General features: G+C 40.6%; 1 protein-coding gene across 1 annotated transcript in view; it reads right to left on the bottom strand.

Moving 5' to 3' along the window:
- Positions 1-13,053, bottom strand: part of LOC123537817 (epidermal growth factor receptor-like) — a 188,728-nt gene extending 175,675 nt beyond the window's left edge. The window contains exon 1 of the mRNA XM_045321661.2: positions 12,943-13,053. The gene's annotated coding sequence lies outside the window, so the exon portion shown is untranslated. The remainder of the gene's footprint in view (positions 1-12,942) is intronic.
- Positions 13,054-15,171: the final 2,118 nt, after the last annotated feature.

Raw genomic sequence — 15,171 nt, forward strand, 5'->3', positions numbered from 1 at the left:
GTGTTATCAAATAAATGAGTGTGTGATTCCATCCAATTTTCAATGAAATTATTCCATTTTTAGTAGAAAATTAATTTAGTAGAAAATTAATTTGGTAAACATTGGAAGAAAATGGCGTAACTGCATAAAGGGGAAATAACCTTCATGTTCTAAAAATAGTAATTGGTTGTTTTTTCCAACAATTATTTATGTGATTTTATTACCGAACAAAACTTTTCTTTGAATAATCAAAAATTCATTTCAACTGGGAATTATTTCTTATGGCTGGGAGTATTTTGCTTCAAACTGGTAAAAAATGGAGTCTAATTGGCATTAAGAATGGGCCGATATTGGAAAAGGCCATTGTCTAATCCCTTATCAAAACAAACAATCATTTTATCAAAATTCACCTGTGAAAAACAACTCTTTCCTCCAGCTACATGTGTGTCAAACATGTATAATACACAACAGTCGGTGACACTTTGATTTACTGTGTAAACATGTTCAATTAAGGCACTCCTCGGTAATATCAACCCAGTCATAATACTTGTTTTTTGGGTTTTTTTTTTTGAAAGGCGGGAGAATTATGGTTTTGGTCGGGAGACGGCAGGCAAGGTGAAAAAATCGGGATTTTGACCCTCCCGCGCGGGAGATCACATGTATGCCCTTTACTGAACTGAAATATTTAACTGAATATAAACTGAATAGCATTTAACCACTTATTTGACTAAATAACACTGTTAAACCTCTCCCTATCAAACAAATTAGTGACCTGGTCAATAATAAATTTGATGTATCTCTCATACTAAAAATGGTATAACATTGGTCATAACCTTTTTATCACATATTTATAAGCAATAAAATTGTCCAAAATTTAATGTGACACTTACTTCTATGGTCATTACAAGAAACAGTGAATCAATGATCCCTCGAGGTCACACAGAGATTAGCAAAATGCTTCAGTTCTCCAGGGTACAGTGCATGTTCCAAACATAGAAAATATATTTTGGAAAGGTCTCTATCAGGATTTCTGAAATCTTCAATACTAAAAATCTGTTAGAAATTATTTCAAACAGTTATTATTTCTTTTTGTTCTGTGGAAACTGTCAAAGTTTTGGAAAATCAGGGTTTAATCAAATTCTACATGGTAGAAAAAAAATTGATCCCTGAAAGTGCAGAACTGTCCAAAAATATTTCACAATTGCCCTACATATTTACAAGCTGATTAAAAAAAATCTATTCCTCTACCTACTACACATACCTTGGGGGCTCCAGTGTTTATTATATGACCATTTTTATGATGCGTTTATTAGATTAAGGAAATTGAAACTGTCTGTATACTATATTGTTTGTAGGTGTTGACAAATCTTTACAAGCAATTTAGAAATTTCTTTTTCCCTGTGTGAGATCTTGAAAGGTCAACAAGGCTAGACAACACAAGTGCATTCCCCAAAGGCATGGTGGAGGACGAAATGACTTCAGACACAATGCCTTTTATCAAATTGTCACAGTGAACATAAGCCTCTTACAAGGATCAAACTTACAACCCTGTGATTCACAAATCTGCGCTCCCCCCCATTGAGCTAAGCAGGCAAGTTTTGTCGTGTATCTTATGTCATTGTTCAATAGCAGTGTCAGATAGAGGTCTCTATTATGTCATGTTTCAACAGGAGTGTTTCTGCTAAGTCCTGGTTATACATGAGCGTCATATAGGGCAGTCTATGATGTCAAGGTATAAAAGCGTCACAAAGGGAGTGTCATGGTTCAGCAGCAGCATCAGGTATGTCAGAGTACAACAGCAGCATCAGGTATGTCAGAGTACAACAGCAGCATCTGGTTTGTCAGAGTACAACAGCAGAATCAGGTATGTCAGAGTACAACAGCAACATCAGGTATGTCAGAGTACAACAGCAGCATCGGGTATGTCAGAGTACAACAGCAGCATCAGGTATGTCAGAGTACAACAGCAGCATCAGGTATGTCAGAGTACAACAGCAGAATCAGGTATGTCAGAGTACAACAGCAGAATCAGGTATGTCAGAGTACAACAGCAGCATCAGGAATGTCAGAGTACAACAGCAGCATCAAGTATGTCAGAGTACAACAGCAGCATCAAGTATGTCAGAGTACAACAGCAGCATCAGTTATGTCAGAGTACAACAGCAGCATCAGGAATGTCAGAGTACAACAGCAGCATCAGGTATGTCAGAGTACAACAGCAGCATCAGGTATGTCAGAGTACAACAGCAGCATCAGGTATGTCAGAGTACAACAGCAGCATCAGGTATGTCAGAGTACAACAGCAGCATCAAGTATGTCAGAGTACAACATCAGCATCAAGTATGTCAGAGTACAACAGCAGCATCAGTTATGTCAGAGTACAACAGCAGCATCAGGTATGTCAGAGTACAACAGCAGCATCAAGTATGTCAGAGTACAACAGCAGTATCAGGTATGTCAGAGTACAACAGCAGCATCAGGTATGTCAGAGTACAACAGCAGCATTAATAATGTCAGAGTACAACAGCAGTATCAGGTATGTCAGGGTACAACAGCAGTATCAGGTATGTCAGAGTACAACAACAGTATCAGGTATGTCTGAGTACAAGAGCAGCATCAGGTATGTCAGAGTACAACAGCAGCATCAGGTATGTCAGGGTACAACAGCAGCATCAGGAATGTCAAGAGTACAACAGCAGCATCAGGTATGTCAGAGTACAACAGTAGCATCTATCAGAGTACAACTGCAGCATCAGGTATATCAAGAGTACAACAGCAGCATCAGGAATGTCAGGGTACACCAGCAGCATCAGGTATGTCAGAGTACAACAGCAGCATCAGGTATGTCAGAGTACAACAGCAGCATCAGGTATGTCAGAGTACAACAGCAGCATCAGGTATGTCAGAGTACAACAGCAGCATCAGGTATGTCAGAGTACAACAGCAGCATCAGGTATGTCAGAGTACAACAGCAGCATCACGTATGTCATTGTACAACAGCAGCATCAGGAATGTCATTGCACAACAGCAGCATCAAGTATGTCAGGGTACAACAGCAGTATCAGGTATGTCAGGGTACAACAGCAGCATCAGGTATGTCATTGTACAACAGCAGCATCAGGTATGTCAGAGTACAACAGCAGCATCAGGTATGTCAGAGTACAACAGCAGCATCAGGTATGTCAGAGTACAACAGCAGCATCAGGTATGTCATTGTACAACAGCAGCATCAGGTATGTCATTGCACAACAGCAGCATCAAGTATGTCAGGGTACAACAGCAGTATCAGGTATGTCAGGGTACAACAGCAGCATCAGGTATGTTAGAGTACAACAACAGTGTCAGGTATGTCAAGGTACAACAGCAGCATCAGGTATGTCAGGGTACAACAGCAGCATCAGGTATGTCAGAGTACAACAGCAGCATCAGTTATGTCAGGGTACAACAGCAGCGTCAGGTATGTCATGGTTCAACAGCAGTATCAGGTATGTCATTGTACAACAGCAGCATCAGGTATGTCATTGTACAACAGCAGCATCAGGTATGTCATTGTACAACAGCAGCATCAGGTATGTCATTGTACAACAGCAGCATCAGGTATGTCATTGTACAACAGCAGCATCAGGTATGTCATTGTACAACAGCAGCATCAGGTATGTCATTGTACAACAGCAGCATCAGGTATGTCATTGTACAACAGCAGCATCAGGTATGTTAGAGTACAACAGCAGCATCAGGTATGTCATTGTACAACAGCAGCATCAGGTATGTCATTGTACAACAGCAGCATCAGGTATGTCATTGTACAACAGCAGCATCAGGAATGTCATTGTACAACAGCAGCATCAGGTATGCCATTTTACAACAGCAGCATCAGGTATGTCATTGTACAACAGCAGCATCAGGTATGTCAGAGTACAACAGCAGCATCAGGTATGTCATTGTACAACAGCAGCATCAGGTATGTCATTGTACAACAGCAGCATCAGGTATGTCATTGTACAACAGCAGCATCAGGAATGTCATTGTACAACAGCAGCATCAGGTATGCCATTTTACAACAGCAGCATCAGGTATGTCAGAGTACAACAGCAGTATCAGGTATGTCAGGGAACAACAGCAACATCAGGTATGTTAGAGTACAACAGCAGCATCAGGTATGTCAGAGTACAACAGCAGCATCAGGTATGTCAGAGTACAACAGCAACATCAGGTATGTCAGGGTACAACAGCAGCATCAGGTATGTCATGGTTCAACAGCAGTATCAGGTAGGTCAAAGTACAACAGCAGCATCAGGTATGTCAGAGTACAACAGCAGTATCAGGTATGTCAGGGAACAACAGCAACATCAGGTATGTCATTGTACAAAAGCAGCATCAGGAATGTCATTGCACAACAGCAGCATCAAGTATGTCAGGGTACAACAGCAGTATCAGGTATGTGAGGGTACAACAGCAGCATCAGGTATGTCATTTTACAACAGCAGCATCAGGTATGTCAGAGTACAACAGCAGCATCAGGTATGTCAGAGTACAACAGCAGCATCAGGTATGTCATTGTACAACAGCAACATCAGGTATGTCATTGCACAACAGCAGCATCAAGTATGTCAGGGTACAACAGCAGTATCAGGTATGTCAGGGTACAACAGCAGCATCAGGTATGTCAGAGTACAACAACAGTATCAGGTATGTCAGGGTACAACAGCAGCATCAGGTATGTCAGGGTACAACAGCAGCATCAGGTATGTCAGAGTACAACAGCAGTATCAGGTATGTCAGAGTACAACAGCAGCATCAGGTATGTCATTGTACAACAGCAGCATCAGGTACGTCATTGTACAACAGCAGCATCAAGTATGTCAGGGTACAACAGCAGTATCAGGTATGTCAGAGTACAACAGCAGTATCAGGTATGTCATTGTACAACAGCAGTATCAGGTATGTCATTGTACAACAGCAGCATTAGGTATGTCAGAGTACAACAGCAGCATCAGGTATGTCATTGTACAACAGCAGCATCAGGTATGCCATTTTACAACAGCAGCATTAGGTATGTCAGAGTACAACAGCAGCATCAGGTACGTCAGAGTACAACAGCAGCATCAGGTATGTCATTGTACAACAGCAACATCAGGTATGTCATTGCACAACAGCAGCATCAAGTATGTCAGGGTACAACAGCAGTATCAGGTATGTCAGAGTACAACAGCAGTATCAGGTATGTCATTGTACAACAGCAGCATCAGGTATGTCAGGGTACAACAGCAGTATCAGGTATGTCAGAGTACAACAGCAGTATCAGGTATGTCATTGTACAACAGCAGTATCAGGTATGTCAGAGTACAACAGCAGTATCAGGTATGTCATTGTACAACAGCAGCATCAAGTATGTCAGGGTACAACAGCAGTATCAGGTATGTCATTGTACAACAGCAGTATCAGGTATGTCATTGTACAACAGCAGTATCAGGTATGTCAGAGTACAACAGCAGTATCAGGTATGTCATTGTACAACAGCAGTATCAGGTATGTCATTGTACAACAGCAGTATCAGGTATGTCAGAGTACAACAGCAGTATCAGGTATGTCAGAGTACAACAGCAGTATCAGGTATGTCAGAGTACAACAGCAGTATCAGGTATGTCATTGTACAACAGCAGCATCAAGTATGTCAGGGTACAACAGCAGTATCAGGTATGTCAGAGTACAACAGCAGTATCAGGTATGTCATTGTACAACAGCAGTATCAGGTATGTCATTGTACAACAGCAGCATCAGGTATGTCATTGTACAACAGCAGCATCAGGTATGCCATTTTACAACAGCAGCATCAGGTATGTCAGAGTACAACAGCAGTATCAGGTATGTCAGGGAATAACAGCAACATCAGGTATGTTAGAGTACAACAGCAGCATCAGGTATGTCAGAGTACAACAGCAGCATCAGGTATGTTAGAGTACAACAGCAACATCAGGTATGTCAGGGTACAACAGCAGCATCAGGTATGTCATGGTTCAACAGCAGTATCAGGTAGGTCAAAGTACAACAGCAGCATCAGGTATGTCAGAGTACAACAGCAGTATCAGGTATGTCAGGGAACAACAGCAACATCAGGTATGTTAAGAGTACAAAAGCAGCATCAGGTATGTCAGGATACATCAGCAGCACCAGAATGTCAGGGTACAACAGCAGCATCGGACAAGGGTTTTTTCTGTAATGGTACAACAGCAGCATCAGGTATGTCAGAGTACAACAGCAGTATCAGGTATGTCAGAGTACAACAGCAGCATCAGGTATGTCATTGTACAACAGCAGCATCAGGTACGTCATTGTACAACAGCAGCATCAAGTATGTCAGAGTACAACAGCAGCATCAGGTATGTCATTGTACAACAGCAGTATCAGGTATGTCAGAGTACAACAGCAGCATCAGGTATGTCATTGTACAACAGCAGCATCAGGTACGTCATTGTACAACAGCAGCATCAGGTATGTCATTGTACAACAGCAGTATCAGGTATGTCAGAGTACAACAGCAGTATCAGGTATGTCAGGGTACAACAGCAGCATCAGGTACGTCATTGTACAACAGCAGCATCAAGTATGTCAGAGTACAACAGCAGTATCAGGTATGTCATTGTACAACAGCAGCATCAGTTATGTCAGGGTACAACAGCAGCATCAGGTATGTCATGGTTCAACAGCAGTATCAGGTATGTCATTGTACAACTGCAGCATCAGGTATGTCAGAGTACAACAGCAGCATCAGGTATGTCATTGTACAACAGCAGCATCAGGTATGTCAGAGTACAACAGCAGCATTAGGTATGTCATTGTACAACAGCAGCATCAGGTACGTCATTGTACAACAGCAGAATCAGGTATGTCAGAGTACAACAGCAGCATCAGGTATGTCAGGGTACAACAGCAGCATCAGGTACGCCATTTTACAACAGCAGCATCAGGTATGTCAGAGTACAACAGCAGCATTAGGTATGTCATTGTACAACAGCAGCATCAGGTACGTCATTGTACAACAGCAGCATCAGGTATGTCATTGTACAACAGCAGCATCAGGTATGTCATTGTTCAACAGCAGTATCAGGTACGCCATTTTACAACAGCAGCATCAGGTATGTCATTGTACAACAGCAGCATCAGGTACGTCATTGTACAACAGCAGCATCAAGTATGTCAGAGTACAACAGCAGCATCAGGTATGTCATTGTACAACAGCAGTATCAGGTATGTCAGAGTACAACAGCAGCATCAGGTATGTCATTGTACAACAGCAGCATCAGGTACGTCATTGTACAACAGCAGCATCAGGTATGTCATTGTACAACAGCAGTATCAGGTATGTCAGAGTACAACAGCAGTATCAGGTATGTCAGGGTACAACAGCAGCATCAGGTATGTCAGAGTACAACAGCAGCATCAGGTATGTCAGAGTACAACAGCAGCATCAGGTATGTCAGAGTACAACAGCAGCATCAGGTATGTCAGGGTACAACAGCAGCATCAGGTATGTCAGGGTACAACAGCAGTATCAGGTATGTCATTGTACAACAGCAGCATCAGGTATGTCAGAGTACAACAGCAGCATCAGGTATGTCATTGTACAACAGCAGCATCAGGTATGTCAGAGTACAACAGCAGCATCAGGTATGTCATTGTACAACAGCAGCATCAGGTACGTCATTGTACAACAGCAGAATCAGGTATGTCAGAGTACAACAGCAGCATCAGGTATGTCAGGGTACAACAGCAGCATCAGGTACGCCATTTTACAACAGCAGCATCAGGTATGTCAGAGTACAACAGCAGTATCAGGTATGTCAGGGAACAACAGCAACATCAGGTATGTTAGAGTACAACAGCAGCATCAGGTATGTCAGAGTACAACAGCAGCATCAGGTATGTCAGAGTACAACAGCAACATCAGGTATGTCAGGGTACAACAGCAGCATCAGGTATGTCAGGGTACAACAGCAGCATCAGGTATGTCAGGGTACAACAGCAGTATCAGGTATGTCAGGGAACAACAGCAACATCAGGTATGTTAGAGTACAACAGCAGTATCAGGTATGTCAGGGAACAACAGCAACATCAGGTATGTCAGAGTACAACAGCAGCATCAGGTATGTTAGAGTACAACAGCAACATCAGGTATGTCAGGGTACAACAGCAGCATCAGGTATGTCATGGTTCAACAGCAGTATCAGGTAGGTCAAAGTACAACAGCAGCATCAGGTATGTCAGAGTACAACAGCAGTATCAGGTATGTCAGGGAACAACAGCAACATCAGGTATGTTAAGAGTACAAAAGCAGCATCAGGTATGTCAGAGTACAACAGCAGCATCAGGTATGTCAGGATACATCAGCAGCACCAGAATGTCAGGGTACAACAGCAGCATCGGACAAGGGTTTTTTCTGTAATGGTTCAACAACAGTGTCAGGTATGTCAGGGTACAACAGCAGCATCAGGTATGTCAGGGTACAACAGCAGCATCAGGTATGTCATAGTACAACAGCAGTATCAGGTAGGTCAAAGTACAACAGCAGCATCAGGTATGTCAGGGTACAACAGCAGCATCAGGTATGTCATGGTTCAACAGCAGTATCAGGTAGGTCAAAGTACAACAGCAGCATCAGGTATGTCAGAGTACAACAGCAGCATCAGGTATGTCAGGATACATCAGCAGCACCAGAATGTCAGGGTACAACAGCAGCATCGGACAAGGGTTTTTTCTGTAATGGTTCAACAACAGTGTCAGTTGGGGAAGTCTGTTATGTCATGGTCCAGCATAAGCATCAAATAGGGAAGTCTATGTCATGGTACATTAGAGTGTCTGATAGGTAGTGTATTTTATCATTGTTCAATAAGTTTCAAATAGGGAAGTCATATTATGTTATGGTTCAAAAGGAGTGTCAGATATTGGGTCTATTATGTCATGGTGCAGGAAGATTGTCTGACAGAAAGTTTATTTTGTCATGGTTCAACAGCAGTGACAGGTAAGGAAGTCATGGTTCAACAGACAGAAATATCAGATATATTATGTCAAGGTTCACCAGGAGTGTCGAACAGTGAGTCTATAATATTCTATGGTTCAGCAGGTGTATCAGATATGGGGTCTGTTATGTCACAGTACAACACGATTGTCAGGCAGAGACATCTTTTTCCTCACTGAACAACAGCAGTGTCATAATAGAAAGGTTTTTTTATGTCATGGTTCAACAGGAGAGTCAGTTTGGCAGTCTATTATGTCATGACTCAACTATAGCATCTAGTATATTATGACATCATTCAGATATGTTAATGGAGTCTACTTTGTAATGCAACCGCCTTTGTAGCCTAGTGGTAGAGCGTCCGCTTCAAGTGCGGGAGGTCGTGGGTTCCATGCCCGGCTGTGTCATACCAAAGACGTATAAAACGGTACTAGTAGCTTCCTCGCTTGGCGCTCAGTATTAAGAGGATAGTGCTGGTGTCAGCCCGGTGTCAGTATAATGTGACTGGGTGGGGTATCATGCGTTGTGTCTACGGCGTGATACTTCAGTGAGGCAGCACTATAAAGTTGGGCATTGTGCTCACTGCTGCAAGTAGACACCATCGTTTATTTGACTGAAAAATTATTGAACAAGAGCTGTCTCCATAGGATGACACATGCCCCCGATGGCACTTTAAATGAATAGTTATGGCCGATGTTCGAGTTTAGGACCTTTGACCTACGGAGCTGGGTCTTGCGCGCGACACGTCGTCTTACTGTGTCACACATTTATGCGTAGTTATTTTAAAATCCATGCATGAATGACAAAGATATGGACCGGACACGCCCATCAATGCACTATCATGAAAAAAGACCTTTAACATCTAAGTGTGACCTTGACCTTTGAGCTACGGACCTGGGTCTTGCGCATGACACGTCATCTTACTGTGGTACACATTCATGCCAAGTTATTTGAAAATCCATCCATCGATGACAAAGATATGGACTGGACACGCCCATCAATGCACTATCCCTTAATGTCTAAGTGTGACCTTGACCTTTGAGATACGGACCTGGGTCTTGCGCACGACACGTCGTCTTACTGTGGTACACATTCATGCAAAGTTATTTGAAAATCCATCCATCGATGACAAAGATATGGACCGGACACGCCCATTAATGCACTATCCCTTAATGTCTAAGTGTGACCTTGACCTTTGAGGTACGGACCTGGGTCTTGCGCGCGACACGTCGTCTTACTGTGGTACACATTCATGCCAAGTTATTTGAAAATCCATCCATCGATGACAAAGATATGGACAGGACACGCCCATCAATGCAATAACCTTTAATGTCTAAGTGTGACCTTGACCTTTGAGCTACGGACCTGGGTCTTGCGCGCGACACGTCGTCTTACTGTGGTACACATTCATGCCAAGTTATTTGAAAATCCATCCATCGATGACAAAGATATGGACCGGACACGAAAAATGCGGACAGACCGACAGACAGACGGTTCAAAAACTATATGCCTCCCTTCGGGGGCATAAAAAGACGTTAAACCCGAACACACACACACAACTTTGTAATGAATAAAAAGTAGAAAAATGCGGACAGACCGACAGACCGACAGACAGATGGTTCAAAAACTATATGCCTCCCTTCGGGGGCATAAAAAGACGTTAAACCCGAACACACACACACAACTTTGTAATGAATAAAAAGTAGTTCCATGAAAGCAAGTCTTTTATGTCATGGTTCAACAGGAGAGTCAGTTTGGCAGTCTATTATGTCATGACTCAACTACAGCATCTAGTACATCATGACATCATTCAGATAAGTTAATGGAGTCTACTCCCTAATGAATCAAAAGTAGTTCCATGAAAGCAAAACTCTTATGTCATGGTTCAACAGGAGTGTCAGACTGGGAGTCTCTTATGGCATGGTACAACAAAGTATGGTTTTAATAAAGATGTGTTTATTGCAGAAGCCAAATAATGTTTTTGTCAAAGGTTAGTTCTGCAGAATTCAGTAGTAAAGCAAAACAATGTTAAGGTCTAACAGACTTGTCCATCACAGAGGTCTAACAATATTAAGGTTCAATGGAAGTGTCAAACTAGGACGTCAAACAAAGTTATTGTTTAACAGCATATTAAGAGGGGCAAATAGTGGTATTGTTAAATGAACGTGTCAGGCAAAGAATTAGTAACATAAGGTGTAAAAATATGTTTGTTTCCAGTATCCCGACCCTAAATTTTTGGCCCAACCCTAAATGTATTTATGACCTTGGAGAATATTTTTTTCAACTTTTTAACAAGAAGTTGCAAAACTGCACTTTTTATGCTTTAAACATGGTCAGTGATGTTAGAAATCAACTTACTGATGCTCTAAAGGCATAACCCCCTTATTTGTATTCATTTTTTGACACAAAAAATAATTTCTGAAAAGTCTCAATAAAAAAAAAATTGAAAAAAAAGAAAAAAATTCCCGACTTACCCTAATTTGTTTGAGCATGTTACCGGAAACAAAGAATTTTTTTTTAGGCCTAATAGCAGTCAAATAAAGCTATGGTTTTAACAGAGGTGTCAAGTGCTGGTCACATAATATAACTGTTTTCAGAGCTATTGATTACAGAGGTCAAATAAGGTTATGGTAAACAAAACTGTCAAAGAACTAAATGATTTAGCTAGCTCAAAATAATGTTAGCTGTTTCAAATTTCTCTGAAAACATACAACCCTGACTGGGAACCTTGAGTATGTAAGAAATTGTAACAAACTTTCGTTTTTCAGTTTAAAATGTATAATATCCCATTACAAATTACACATTTTCAACCAGTCTTCGTTTTCATGTTAATAGAGAGTGAATTTCACAACTTAGTCATCTGTACAGTGCGTTTAAAAAATGGACAAATTGTAAATGTGCAGTAAGCCATGCAAGAATGGCGTGCGCCTGTCCTACAATACTACTGATGTGTAAAAATTTGTATGACGAGGCAAATCACCTGCAGATTTCACTATTAAATAATAAAACCCTATTTACACCTGACCAGAAATTAAATTTCCTGTCATCTGCCTTTGTGAATTTAGGAAATGATTTATCGTCTTGTTTACAATCGTTATATCAAATGAAAAATATCAATCATTTTTATCTGAAGATAATGTTTTAGATTAGTAAACAGAGGTCGATATCAATTTTTTGATGAATACATACAACTAATTTTATCCAATTTTTTTCAATAAATGCACCCCAACCCCACCTCTACTCTCCTAGACCCATTTTTTACACACGTTATGAACAGGGATCTCAATATGCATATTAAAATAAAACAGCTTAAAGTATACAACAAAAGAGGAAATCCTACCATGAGTTGTAGAGAAAAACTTTTGTGACAGATGGACTGGTAAGACAAAATGAATATATATTTCCCCCAATTATGGGGGATACACTTTAGTATGGGCAACCCTGACTGCACTGGTCCCACATGTAATACAAACCCTGCGTTTTTCTATAAGCTAAAATTCAGCTATCTACTGGCTAGGCTTTATTTTAATACACCTATCAAAACTAAATTTAATACTGAGCAAATAAATGTATTCTATTTTTAGCAGTGGTCACCTTGACCCCACTGACCTCATGCAATTTGATCCCAAGCTATCAAAAAGGATTTCCCTCACCAGGTCACTGTGATTTTGACCTACTGATCTCAAAAGGAAAGAGACAGATATTCTACCTTTAAAAACAGTAGGCCAAATCTTTTTCTTGAGATTCAGCAAAAAAACAAAATTTAATGGTCTACAAATGAAGACAGACAGACAGACAGATGGTCAGTCCATTCAACATGCAGAGAACAATAAACCCTTCTTTGAATTACATTTAATAAAAAAGCACCACTGACAAAATTTTTGTGTGTGTGTGAGGGAGGGGTGGGGGTGTGTTTTTGAAAGGTTATGGGTAGTGGGTACCAAATTTACCTTATCGCTCTAGCTACTTCTGTAGATCAACTTTTTCATTTTCCCCTCTGGCTTCATACTGCATCATCATAATTGATAAAATCTCCATATCTCTGTGTCTGGAAGACTGGGCTTTAATTAAAAAACCTGAAAAGCAGAAAATAATTTCCCTACTTTTATCAAGCAAATCAGCTTTAATATCAACATCAATTGATTTAACAAAATGTCAATTAATTACACAAAATGAATCATTAGCCTGGGTGCTCCTTAGAACACTTGTGCAGCCTGAAGATACAGATCTCAATAAAGATACACGATACTGTATTTCCTCCTACTACAACCTGTTTTAAGTTTCGTGCAGTTTTCCAACAGTTTTTGTGTTTGCAAAACACGCATGCCCCCATGATGGCCTGTCCTGATCACTTTGACCTACTGATCCCAAGAACAATAGGGGTTTTCTACTGACCACAGGCAATCATCCGATGAAGTTTGATGCATGTAGGCCAAAGTTATAGATCAGAAACCTTTTTAGTCTCAAGGTCAATGTGACCTTGGCCTTTGATCTACTGACCCCCAAAACAATAGGGTTCTTTATTGACCACAGGCAATCACCTATAAAGTTTAAGACAACAGCCAAAGCATTCTCCAGTTATTTATCATAAAAACTTTGACGTCTGTAGGCCGAAACGTTTTGAAGTTATCGATCAGAAACCTTTTTAGTCTCAAGGGCATTGTGACCTTGATCTTTGACCTACTGACCCCCAAAAAACTAGGATCCTCCACTGACTACAGGCAATCATTCTATGAAGTTTGACGCCTGTAGGCCAAAGCTTTCTCCAGTTATTGATCGAAAACTGTTTTTAGCCTCAAGGTCACTGTAACCTTGATCTTTAATCCATTGACCCCCAAAACACCTGGAGTCATCTACTGACCACAGGCAATCATCCTGTGAAGTTTGGCAAATGTAGGCCAAAGCATTATTATCAAGGTCACAGTGACCTTGACTTTTGACCTAATGACTCCAAAAAACAAGTGAAGTCATCTACTGACCACAGGCAATCATCCTATGACACTGGCCACAAACAATCATCATATGAAGTTTGATAACTGTAGTCCAAAGCATTCTTAAAGTTATAGATTGAAAACTGTTTTCAGTCTAAAGGTCACTGCGACCTTGACCTTTGACCTGTTGACCCCCAAAACAATAGGAGTTATCTACTGACCACAGGTAATCACCAGTTGAAGTTTGACACCTGTAGACCACAGCATTCTCCAGTTATCAATTGGAAACCGTGTATTCAGTTTCAAGGTCACAGGGCCTTGACCTTTGACCAACTGACCTCAAAAACAATAGGGTTCCTCTAATTACCACAGGCAATCATCCTATAAAGTTTGATGCACATATACCTTAGCATTCTTAGTTATCAATCAGAAATGGACAAACGGATGGACAGACAAACTGCCTGACTACTTTATGCCACCCCATTTGGAGGCATAAAAACTACAGTAATTTTAGACATCTGATGATTTTTTTATAAGAATTAGTGAAGCCTTTAATTAAGATATCTTGTACTAGATGTTCTATCTAAAACAGTTTAATGTTGATACTCACTTACTAACCTTGCTTTAATGGCACCCTGCCAGAATCTAAGGACTTTCAGTGCTTTGATTCATCAGAATCAAATGACAGACAGATTAAAATATCTTCTTCACCCGGCATCAAATTAAAAGAAAACAACAACAATCAAAGCAAAAGATGAGTTGAAGTGTAAAGCAAAAAGTTGCTATCTGTGTCTGTACAAAGGCAGTTAGAACGCTTTTGCTTTATGCCCTCAAAATTTATTTGGAGATAGAAGCTATACAGATGTTAGAAGCTTTTAAGAAGTGCTAGACTTATCAGAGATAAAGAAAATAGTAGCAATATGCACAACTGTGCAATTTACAATATCCCTTTTAGCTAAACAATAAACACTGAAGTGTGTGTTCATTAATAAAAAATGCTCTGCGGGTTACTGCTTCAGTAAGTACAGTCAAACCTGTGCATATAAACCACAATTGGTCTTCATGTGCTGATGGTATTTCTAGACTGCAAAAAATGGAAGCAAATCCTCTTTATTTTGTGATCTCAAAGTCTGATTATGTTATTCTTGTTTATATCTGTCAATTATCTTGTGCCAACAAGACAAGAGATTCAATTGCAAATACAGTGTAGTATTCACAATCATGCGCAATTTATTTCATCCATTAGTC

Source organism: Mercenaria mercenaria, chromosome 18 (assembly GCF_021730395.1).
Source record: "Mercenaria mercenaria strain notata chromosome 18, MADL_Memer_1, whole genome shotgun sequence".
In the NCBI taxonomy this organism is placed as follows: Eukaryota; Metazoa; Mollusca; class Bivalvia; order Venerida; family Veneridae; genus Mercenaria; species Mercenaria mercenaria.